Genomic DNA, 10,559 nt, shown 5'->3' on the forward strand with positions numbered 1-10,559 from the left:
GGAAAATATTTACTAATATTAGTTTATTATTATCAGAATAAGAGTTATATAAGACTTAATAACTTACCCCAGGGCTGTCAAGTTTTAAACACAGGCAAGAGTGACATTCCACAGGATGCCTTTTCATTGGTTGTTGTGCTGTATTTTACCCAGATACAATAGTACTATTTTCTGATTGGCTATTGTGTAGGCCCTTTCTTTTTTTTTGATTGGCTGGTAAGTGACAGCCCAGCAAACATGCCCATTTGGGCCCCGCATGGGCAGGTGTGGGTTTACTGTGGGCAAGTGTGGGCAGGGCAAACCCACACTAATCCCACGTGGGGCCTATGCGGGTTAGCCCACGCTGGGCCCGCAGCAGTTTTGCCCTTTGGGGCCCCAATGTGGGATTTCTGTGGGCATGCCCACAGTTGGGCTGGCCCACAGTAAACCCACACAGGCCCCCTTTGGGCAAGCCCATGCTGGGCCCAGCAGTTTTGCCCTTTGGGGCCCCCATGTGGGATTTCTGTGGGCAAGCCCACAGTTGGGCTTGCCCACAGAAAACCCGCACAGGCCCTCTGTGAGTAAGCCCATTGAGGGCCTGCAGCATTTTTGTCTGACAGCCCCTTTCTAATTAGAACTGCACACAGTCACGTACCATAGCATTTAATTATTATTAGTGATTAATGGAATTAATTATTAATAATTCATTACTGTCAACAGCAACATCAATAATTATTATTGTTGTTGATGGTCATTATTAATTAATTGATGATGATGATGATGGTTATTATTATTATTATTAATAATAATGATAGTTTTTGTTATTGTTATTATTATTATTATTATTATTATTATTATTATTATTGTCATCTAAAGCTGTGTGTCTCATTTTGGCTGTGGGTTAGAAAACAATCCCGTCATAGAGAGTGTTCTGGCCCTGCCATTTATTTTGTGTGGTCACTGGGGACACGTACATTCCCCTTCCCTGTGCCGTAGCTTCTGCAATAGGCTCCGAACCCCCAGCGATCCTGAATAAGACACGCGGGTACAGAAGATGGATGGATGGATTGGGGACACGCGCTGGGCGTTTGAGTGCAGCGGGAAGCTCGCGATCTCGAGACAGGCGTTTCGAATCGGAAAGACCGTTAGGAGAGAAACGACAGCGAAAGCTAATTAAAACAACTATTGGTCATCCCTTGATAGGACGATTTAAAGGTACTCCCTGTGAGTAAAATGTTACATTAATATACATGTTTAGCCGCATTCAGTTTAACCGCATTTTGAGTTGTTGAAAACCACAATGAATGTTAAATTGCTCCGTTCTTGTCAGTTCAACGCGTATCCGCTTGATCGGCTAAATATAGGTTATACTTAAATATAAGGTAATGTATAGTATTAAACGTTCCTTTATATATACACATCTATATTGATGCGCAGTGGTAATGATTTAGGCTACCTTAAGTATACATGTTCAGGTTTTTTGAAGAAAGACACTTTCTAAAATTAAACAAAACTGTAATCATGCATCTCGATCCGCACAAGCAGTTCGTCTCACCAGTAAATAGTTATGAATTTCTTTCACATTATCTTTTTATTTAATATGTGTAGTGTTAGTCATACGTATAACATCTACATACAGTGGGGGGGGGGGGGGGCAGACGGACACTGACAGGATTCATGGTGTTCATGTGTTTCTTTTAATGACAGCGCAGTCAATATAACAACTGAACTAAACATCAGCAGAACATTAAAACATGGCTGCGGAATGCTAGAGACCGGGATGGAGGAAGGAGCAAAAGGACACTGAGAGGATTAATTTAATATAGATTATGTATGTATGTAATGTTATGTGCTCATTGTTATGTTTAATAAAAAAATATTTTGTACTCAATCCACATACTCAGTTTTGTATTCAATTTTCAATGTTTTCTTCTTTTAACCTGTCTGTGAACAGATGTGTTTGAACCATATTACTTGTAGTTTATTACTGCTACTATCAATAAGTGCAAATATTCTGCATACACTTTAATAATGTTCTGGTATACTGCCAGTATAGGACCAAACTAATTTAGTTATTTCTTAAAGACCCACAGAGCATGCCCACGGGGACACTGGAGCACTGTGGCTTCACAGCTTTCCTCCCTCCCAATGTCTCCACAGTAGGCCCACAGTTTGCCCACAGTATGCCCAATGTGTCCGCAGTACAACCCACGTGTGTCCAGTGTGCCCACAGTTTGCCCACAGTATGCCCAATGTGTCCGCAGTACAATTACCCACGTGTGTCCAGTGTGCCCACAGTTCGGCCACAGTATGCCCAATGTGCCTACAGTACACCTCACAGTGTGCCCACAGTATGCCCACAGGGGAGCATCCAGCAGGCCAAAAAATGCAGGGCATGTATGTGTAGGCTGGCCCAAAGTGTGGGCATAGTGTGGGCCCACAATGGGCTCCAATGGGGCCCACTTTGCTTAGTGTGGGCAGCCCACAATGGCCCCACAAGGGCCCCACAGTGTGGGGCCCACACGTGCCCCGCATTTCACGCCGGTAATGGGGCCCACAGCGGGCTGCCCGCAGTGGCCCCACACGGGCCCCAAAGGGGCATGTTTGCTGGGAGGCTCTTGGGGCAAATCTTGTCCGACTTCAACGTCATGAAAAAGGCGTGTTTCCGACGGGAAGCGACGTTTTTCTTGACGTTTCGTGACGTTTTCATCCGAGTTCCGACTTGGAGAGAAATAGTCGAACGCACCATAATTTCACTCAACTCAGAATTTCCGAGATCCGAGAGAAAAACGAACGCACCATTAGACTGTATGTGTTTTTAAACCGGGGGGCGTGGCCTTATACGCATGCTGCCCGGACTGTTTTCCGTGTGAATGGCTGTGGGCGTGCCCTGCCTCGGGTCATTAGCAGATAATGAAGTGCGACAGAAATTCTGTGCCTCTCCTTGGTTTCACATGGATTACATAAACTGAAAATATTTATTTTTCATTTAAATTGCTTTATTTAAAAGTAGACACTTTAATTACCCCCTTTAGTTTTGACCCCTCGTGGTCCTTTTGGTTTCATTGTGTTTATAGTGTTTTCTGTTTTATTTGAATAAATCCCCATCTGTCTCTGAGCCGCAAGTGGGTCGTCCGCCCCTTTTTGTGCCTGCACTATGCCTCGTTCCCGCACCCAAGCTGCCCGGTACCGTGACAAACTTTCTTACGCGTAACTTTCTTACGCGTAACATATGCAGAAACACGAGCCGCCCGGTACCATGACAGAACGAACCACCCTCAAGGACGATCCCCAGGCTCCGGGACACCTGCCCCCCCTGAAGGTCTGGATGACGTCCAGGCTCGTGTGGAGCAGCTCCGTTCCCTTCAGGCCGTCTGGAAATGGCTATTCCTGACCCCTACAGTCCTCCGGTCACCATGGTTGTGCCAGGCCCTGATGGAGGCTGGCAACCAACTTCTCCAGCTCTCTCCTGCATCTCCAGAGGAGGAGGTGTGTAGGCTGGAGACAGTTTTTTTGACACCTGGTGGACAAAAACAAGTCTCCTCTGCCGCTCTGCCCGAGCCCTGCCCAGGGGAAGCCGCAGCCGCCTCCGTCGCTCTGCCCGAGCCCTGCCCAGGGAAAGCCGCAGCCACCTCCGCCGCTCTGCCCGAGCCCTGCCCAGGGGAAGCCTCCGCCACCACCGCCGCTCTGCCCGAGCCCTACCCAGGGGAAGCCGCAGCCGCCTCCGCCGCTCTGCCCGAGCCCTGCCCGAGCCCTGCCCAGGGAAAGCCGCAGCCACCTCCGCCGCTCTGCCCGAGCCCTGCCCAGGGGAAGCCTCCGCCGCTCTGCCCGAGCCCTGCCCAGGGGAAGCCTCCGTCGCCTCTTTCTCATCACCCTCCAGTTCCTGTCCTGTTCCTTCCTCATCGCTCCCCACTTCCCATCCTACAGACCCCTCCTCGTCATTCCCCAGTCCTGTAGTCCCTTCCTCGTCACCCTCAATTCCCAGTTCCAGTCCTGCAGTCACCTCATCGCCCTCCAGTCCTGCACTCCCTTCGTTGTCCCCTTCCAGTTCCCATCCTGCAGTCTCTTCCTCATCGCTTCCTGGTTCCTGTCCTGCAGTCCCTTCCTCGTCGTTCCCCAGTTCCCGTCCTCATCCTGCAGTCCCTTTCTCCTTGCCCTCCAGTCAGTCACAGAGCCCACAACCTACCCATCCTTTCCCTTTTCTGTTTCCTGGCCAGCTGCCCCAACAAGTCCCATTTCTGCCCTTCCCTTTCAGTTCATCTGCCCCATTTCAGTCCCAGTGTCATGTCCCTGGTCATTTTCCCTCGCCCTGCTCCTTTTGTACCTTTCCTTTCCAGTTCCCCTACACCATTTTGTTTTCTACCTCGTGCCCCTGGTCCTGATCCTCAGTGTCCGCGTCCATTTGTTCCTGGTCCCCTAGTTCTGCCCCATACTGTGCTCCCTTTTTTTGGCGTAACTTTTTTTGGCGTGATTATAAATGTGCTGTGTGTTATGTCATGTATAGTGGTTAATGATTATTGTGAGAACTGCTGTTTTACGCTCTGGGGTCGAGTGCATCGTCGGCGATGCAGCGTACTTTTCGTGTCTATTTCAGTTTATATCTCGTTGAAATCTGTTGGGGTAAGCAGTCTCCACCGGGTCCGTGGATGAGAAGAGATTCACAGCTGAGACGAGGAGTAGTTGCAAGTCACCAGTTTATTCTCTGACTGATTACAATCAGGAAGCAACTATCTGACATACATTCAGCATGTACAGTAAGAAGCTCGAACAATAGTTATCGGCTCTGTCTTTTTACATTTGCTCCAGTTTGTCAGTTAGTACATGACCCCCCCTCCCAGCATGTAATTGTGTCAGCATATTCAAATTGCATTCGCATGGTAATTTGATTAACAGCGCAACGGTGAAACGCGATCCAGATACGTCCCCATCAGCTCCATAAAAGGGGGGTAGGGACGTGGCCAGGTGACAATGGTTCATTCATACACATTAAAGTTGCTACATATTCAATTAAAGGAGCCAGAAATAGTTACATGAGTTAGGTTTTTCTTATTTATCCAAATGAATGTTGCAACTACACCATTTAGTCATCTTCATGTAGCCAAGACTTTGGTGATCAGATATCTGGGATCAAAACAAACTGCCAGCATTGCTTACTATGTACTTTTATAATGTTTCTGCAAGTGTTCCAAACTGCATTTTGCAATGTCTTTACTTTGATGTCAAATTACAAACTTACCAAAAATCTGACATATTTACAAAATACATTAAAATAAAGACGAGTGTAATGGCAAAGCAAATATATAAAAAATAATTTGTCATGAATTAAGTTTATGATATTTGAAGAAATGTGTGATCATGCCCCAGTCAGTGAAAGTGTGTTTCTTACCCCTAGGCTCCAGAGGATTAATTATTGCGAGCATGACTCAGCGACCCACTATTAAAATACTTTATTAGAAATATTATTGTGTGTGTGTGTGTGCGCTCGCGCCTGTTTGCTAACCTGGAGCCGCTCAGTCATGTTACAGCTGGGAGTGGCAATTGAGAGCAGCAGCGCGAACACAGCCGCAGTGCATTAGGGAGAGAGATTGAAACTGAAGTATCGGTCTCATGAAACTGTTATTGATCAATATAAATACCAACATTATTATCGATATTAAAGGCGTAAAAAAGTTAGGCGTAAAAAAGTTAGGCGTAAAAAAGTTAGGCGTAAAAAAGTTAGGCGTAAAAAAGTTAGGCGTAAAAAAGTTAGGCGTAAAAAAGTTAGGCGTAAAAAAGTTAGGCGTAAAAAAGTTAGGCGTAAAAAAGTTAGGCGTAAAAAAGTTAGGCGTAAAAAAGTTAGGCGTAAAAAAGTTAGGCGTAAAAAAGTTAGGCGTAAAAAAGTTAGGCGTAAAAAAGTTAGGCGTAAAAAAGTTAGGCGTAAAAAAGTTAGGCGTAAAAAAGTTAGGCGTAAAAAAGTTAGGCGTAAAAAAGTTAGGCGTAAAAAAGTTAGGCGTAAAAAAGTTAGGCGTAAAAAAGTTAGGCGTAAAAAAGTTAGGCGTAAAAAAGTTAGGCGTAAAAAAGTTAGGCGTAAAAAAGTTAGGCGTAAAAAAGTTAGGCGTAAAAAAGTTAGGCGTAAAAAAGTTAGGCGTAAAAAAGTTAGGCGTAAAAAAGTTAGGCGTAAAAAAGTTAGGCGTAAAAAAGTTAGGCGTAAAAAAGTTACGCGTAAAAAAGTTACGCGTAAAAAAGTTACGCGTAAAAAAGTTACGCGTAAAAAAGTTACGCGTAAAAAAGTTACGCGTAAAAAAGTTACGCGTAAAAAAGTTACGCGTAAAAAAGTTACGCGTAAAAAAGTTACGCGTAAAAAAGTTACGCGTAAAAAAGTTACGCGTAAAAAAGTTACGCGTAAAAAAGTTACGCGTAAAAAAGTTACGCGTAAAAAAGTTACGCGTAAAAAAGTTACGCGTAAAAAAGTTACGCGTAAAAAAGTTACGCGTAAAAAAGTTACGCGTAAAAAAGTTACGCGTAAAAAAGTTACGCGTAAAAAAGTTACGCGTAAAAAAGTTACGCGTAAAAAAGTTACGCGTAAAAAAGTTACGCGTAAAAAAGTTACGCGTAAAAAAGTTACGCGTAAAAAAGTTACGCGTAAAAAAGTTACGCGTAAAAAAGTTACGCGTAAAAAAGTTACGCGTAAAAAAGTTACGCGTAAAAAAGTTACGCGTAAAAAAGTTACGCGTAAAAAAGTTACGCGTAAAAAAGTTACGCGTAAAAAAGTTACGCGTAAAAAAGTTACGCGTAAAAAAGTTACGCGTAAAAAAGTTACGCGTAAAAAAGTTACGCGTAAAAAAGTTACGCGTAAAAAAGTTACGCGTAAAAAAGTTACGCGTAAAAAAGTTACGCGTAAAAAAGTTACGCGTAAAAAAGTTACGCGTAAAAAAGTTACGCGTAAAAAAGTTACGCGTAAAAAAGTTACGCGTAAAAAAGTTACGCGTAAAAAAGTTACGCGTAAAAAAGTTACGCGTAAAAAAGTTACGCGTAAAAAAGTTACGCTTGGGTGGAGGTAGTAGTTTGACATTTGGGGATTGGGGCCAGGACGGCCTTGGGCAGAGAACCAGGGGCAAAGTCAAAAGGCATGGCCCCCTGTGGGCCGAGCGCGGGCGGTGCGGGCAGAGCAGTGGCGGCTGCGGCTTCCCCTGGGCAGGGCTCGGGCAGAGCGGCGGAAGCGGCTGCGGCTTCCCCTGGGCAGGGCTCGGACAGAGCGGTGGAGACGGCGGCATCGGCTTCCCCTGGGCAGGGCTCGGGCAGAGCGGCGGAGGCATCGGCTTCCCCTGGGCAGGGCTCGGGCAGAGCTGCGGAGGCGGCGGCTGCGGCTTCCCCTGGGCAGGGCTCGGGCAGAGCTGCGGAGGCGGCGGCTGCGGCTTCCCCTGGGCAGGGCTCGGGCAGAGCTGCGGAGGCGGCGGCTGCGGCTTCCCCTGGGCAGGGCTCGGGCAGAGCTGCGGAGGCGGCGGCTGCGGCTTCCCCTGGGCAGGGCTCGGGCAGAGCTGCGGAGGCGGCGGCTGCGGCTTCCCCTGGGCAGGGCTCGGGCAGAGGAGACTTGTTTTTGTCCACCAGGTGTCAAAAAAAAAAAAAACTGTCTCCAGCCTTCACACCTCCTCCTCTGGAGATGCAGGAGAGAGCTGGAGAAGTTGGTTGCCAGCCTCCATCAGGGCCTGGCACAACCATGGTGACCGGAGGACTGTAGGGGTCAGGAATAGCCATTTCCAGACGGCCTGAAGGGAACGGAGCTGCTCCACACGAGCCTGGACGTCATCCAGACCTTCAGGGGGGGCAGGTGTCCCGGAGCCTGGGGATCGTCCTTGAGGGTGGTTCGTTCTGTCATGGTACCGGGCGGCTCGTGTTTCTGCATATGTTACGCATAAGAAAGTTTGTCACGGTACCGGGCAGCTCGGGTGCGGGAACGAGGCATAGTGCAGGCACAAAAAGGGGCGGACGACCCACTTGTGGCTCAGAGACAGATGGGGATTTATTCAAATAAAACAGAAAACACTATAAACACAATGAAACCAAAAGGACCACGAGGGGTCAAAACTAAAGGGGGTAATTAAAGACTTAATATTACAAAACAAAAACTAGGAAGGGGGGAAAAAAAAACCAGGACACAGATCTAAGCAAACTAACCAAGACAAGCAATAACACACTCATAGACAGAAACTACAATGAACCACTGGAGAACTGAACAAAAGCAGGAACTAAAATACTAAGGGGTAACGAGACTAACACAGGACAGGTGAGGCTAATTAACAAAGACCAAGGAAACAGGGCACAGGTGAAACTAATAAACTCAAAAGGAACTGAAAACAGGTAAAGTAAGAACTGACCAAGGAAACAGAAACTAACACTGGAATTAAACATGTAAAGACACAATCAGGGGCACAAGGAACAAAACCAAAACCAACTACAAAATCAGATACAAGAACTAAAGAAACTCAAATGAAACACTAGGGAGCAAAATACAACAGAGGAGGTGGGATTCAAACACGACAGAAGGGTACACAGACAACCACATGTGCAACACATTGAGCCACATGACTAGACAGGTAACAGGGGAAACTCAAAGACAAACATGAAGGACGGGATGACCAGCAATGCCTGCTGGCCAAACGGGGAAGGGACACAGAGTGACAACAGCAGGGGCTGACCCTGACTGTCATGAATGCCGGCGGCTCGGGCACGGGAGCACGAAAAAAGGGCGGACGACCCACTTGCGGCTCCAAGAACAAAAAAGGGTTTATTACAAAAGACAGAAAAACTACAAACACAAAGAAACCAAAAGGACCACGAGGGGTCAAAAACCAAAAAGGGATTAATTAGCAAAATTAAATAACAAACCTAACTACACAACTAATACGGGGAATATCAGAAACCAACCATGAAACATAAGTAATACAAATCAACTAACACACAATCACAAACAACCTAGACATAGACAATGAACCACTGGGGAACTGAACACAGGCAGGAACTAAAATACTAATGGGTAACGAGACTAACACAGGACAGGTGAGGCTAATTAACAAAACCAAGGAAACAGGGCACAGGTGAAACTAATGAACTCAAAAGGAACTGAAAACAGGGAAACTAATAACTAACCAAGGAAACAGAAACTAACCCTGGGGAATCTAAACAGGTAAAGACACAAGCAGAGGGCACAAGGAACAAAACCAAGAACCATATACAAAATCACCAAATACAATAACTAGACAAACTCAACTGAAACACTAGGGAGCAAAATACAAAAACAGGAGGCAGGATTCAAACATAGGACGGAAGGGTACTCAAGACAGAAGGGTACACAGACAACCACATGCTCTACACATTGAGCCACAAGACCAGACAGATAACAGGAGAAACTCAAAGACAAACATGAAGGACGGGATGACCAGCAATGCCTGCTGGTCAAACGGGGAAGGGACACGGAAGGACCACAGCAGGGGCTGACACCTGACACTTATTAATAAATAATATTTTTATATCACTATTATTTTTAAAAGAGTTGCTGATTTTGTAATACTGCTGCAGCATTCTCCACATGCTAATCACTGCCCACATCGAATTGGCACTTTGATCTGCCACATATCACTTTACTACCCCCTGTTGAATGTTGTATTGTATGTTGTTAGATATCTCGTAGTAGTAAGTACTTCATTATTAGGCTGCACAATATTGGAAAAGATGTATTTCTTCAATGAGTATTGCAGTATTTATTTAAATTTAAAATGCTTAAAACAAACCAATTTCTCACAAACACATCTATTCATGAGTGATTTAAACGGCAAGGATGAAAATTATTAGGATTAGCTCTTATGATTAGCTCTTGCCAAAATAGGACTTGTCAACTTTTGTGGTACTCAGAATTAACCCAAACAACTATGACTCTATAATCCTCTATAATCACTCTCACTCTGTCACACTTGAATCAAACTCCAGACCTCGCATGTAATGGGCAAAGTTTTCTTCTTTATTCAGCAATCCAGCATAGGGACAGAAGCAGGATTGACAAATTGGTGCGGAAGTCTAGCTCTGTGCTGGGATGCCCTCTGGAGACTGTAGTGGTGGTGGGTGAGAGGAGGATGCTAGCTAAGCTGACATCCATCATGAACAACCCACATCACCCTCTGCATGAGACTGTGAGTGCGCTGAGCAGCTCCTTCAGTCAGAGACTGATACACCCTCGCTGCAGGAAGGAGCGCTTTCGCAGATCATTCATCCCGACAGCAGTTAGACTCTATAACACATCATGATGTCATGAGTCACCCAGATACTTACCTCTACGGTCACCACTACTTACCACCTCATACATAACGCACCTTATAGAGGTAAATGCAACTGTTTTAGTAGTGAAATAGTTGTTATTTATATTACTTGCACTTTTTCCCACAACCCACTATCCATATATTACATACTGTGTATGGGTGTACATAGGCACTACTGCTGTATTCAGTGTTTATCTTATTTTATATTGTTATTTATTTTATTTTTTTCTTGTATTCTTATTCTGTATTTTTAATTTTTTTTTACTCTTGTACTCTTTTTATCTGTCTAGA

The 10,559-nt window shown here is 45.4% G+C and overlaps 1 long non-coding RNA gene across 1 annotated transcript; it reads left to right on the forward strand.

The window, feature by feature from the left end:
• Nucleotides 1-1,006: 1,006 nt before the first annotated feature.
• Nucleotides 1,007-1,870, forward strand: LOC140592034 (uncharacterized). The gene is made up of 2 exons (XR_011992261.1): nt 1,007-1,203; nt 1,687-1,870. It is a non-coding gene; the product is annotated as an uncharacterized lncRNA (long non-coding RNA).
• The last annotated feature ends 8,689 nt before the right edge of the window (nt 1,871-10,559 follow it).

This window comes from Paramormyrops kingsleyae, chromosome 7 (genome assembly GCF_048594095.1).
Source record: "Paramormyrops kingsleyae isolate MSU_618 chromosome 7, PKINGS_0.4, whole genome shotgun sequence".
Taxonomy (NCBI): domain Eukaryota; kingdom Metazoa; phylum Chordata; class Actinopteri; order Osteoglossiformes; family Mormyridae; genus Paramormyrops; species Paramormyrops kingsleyae.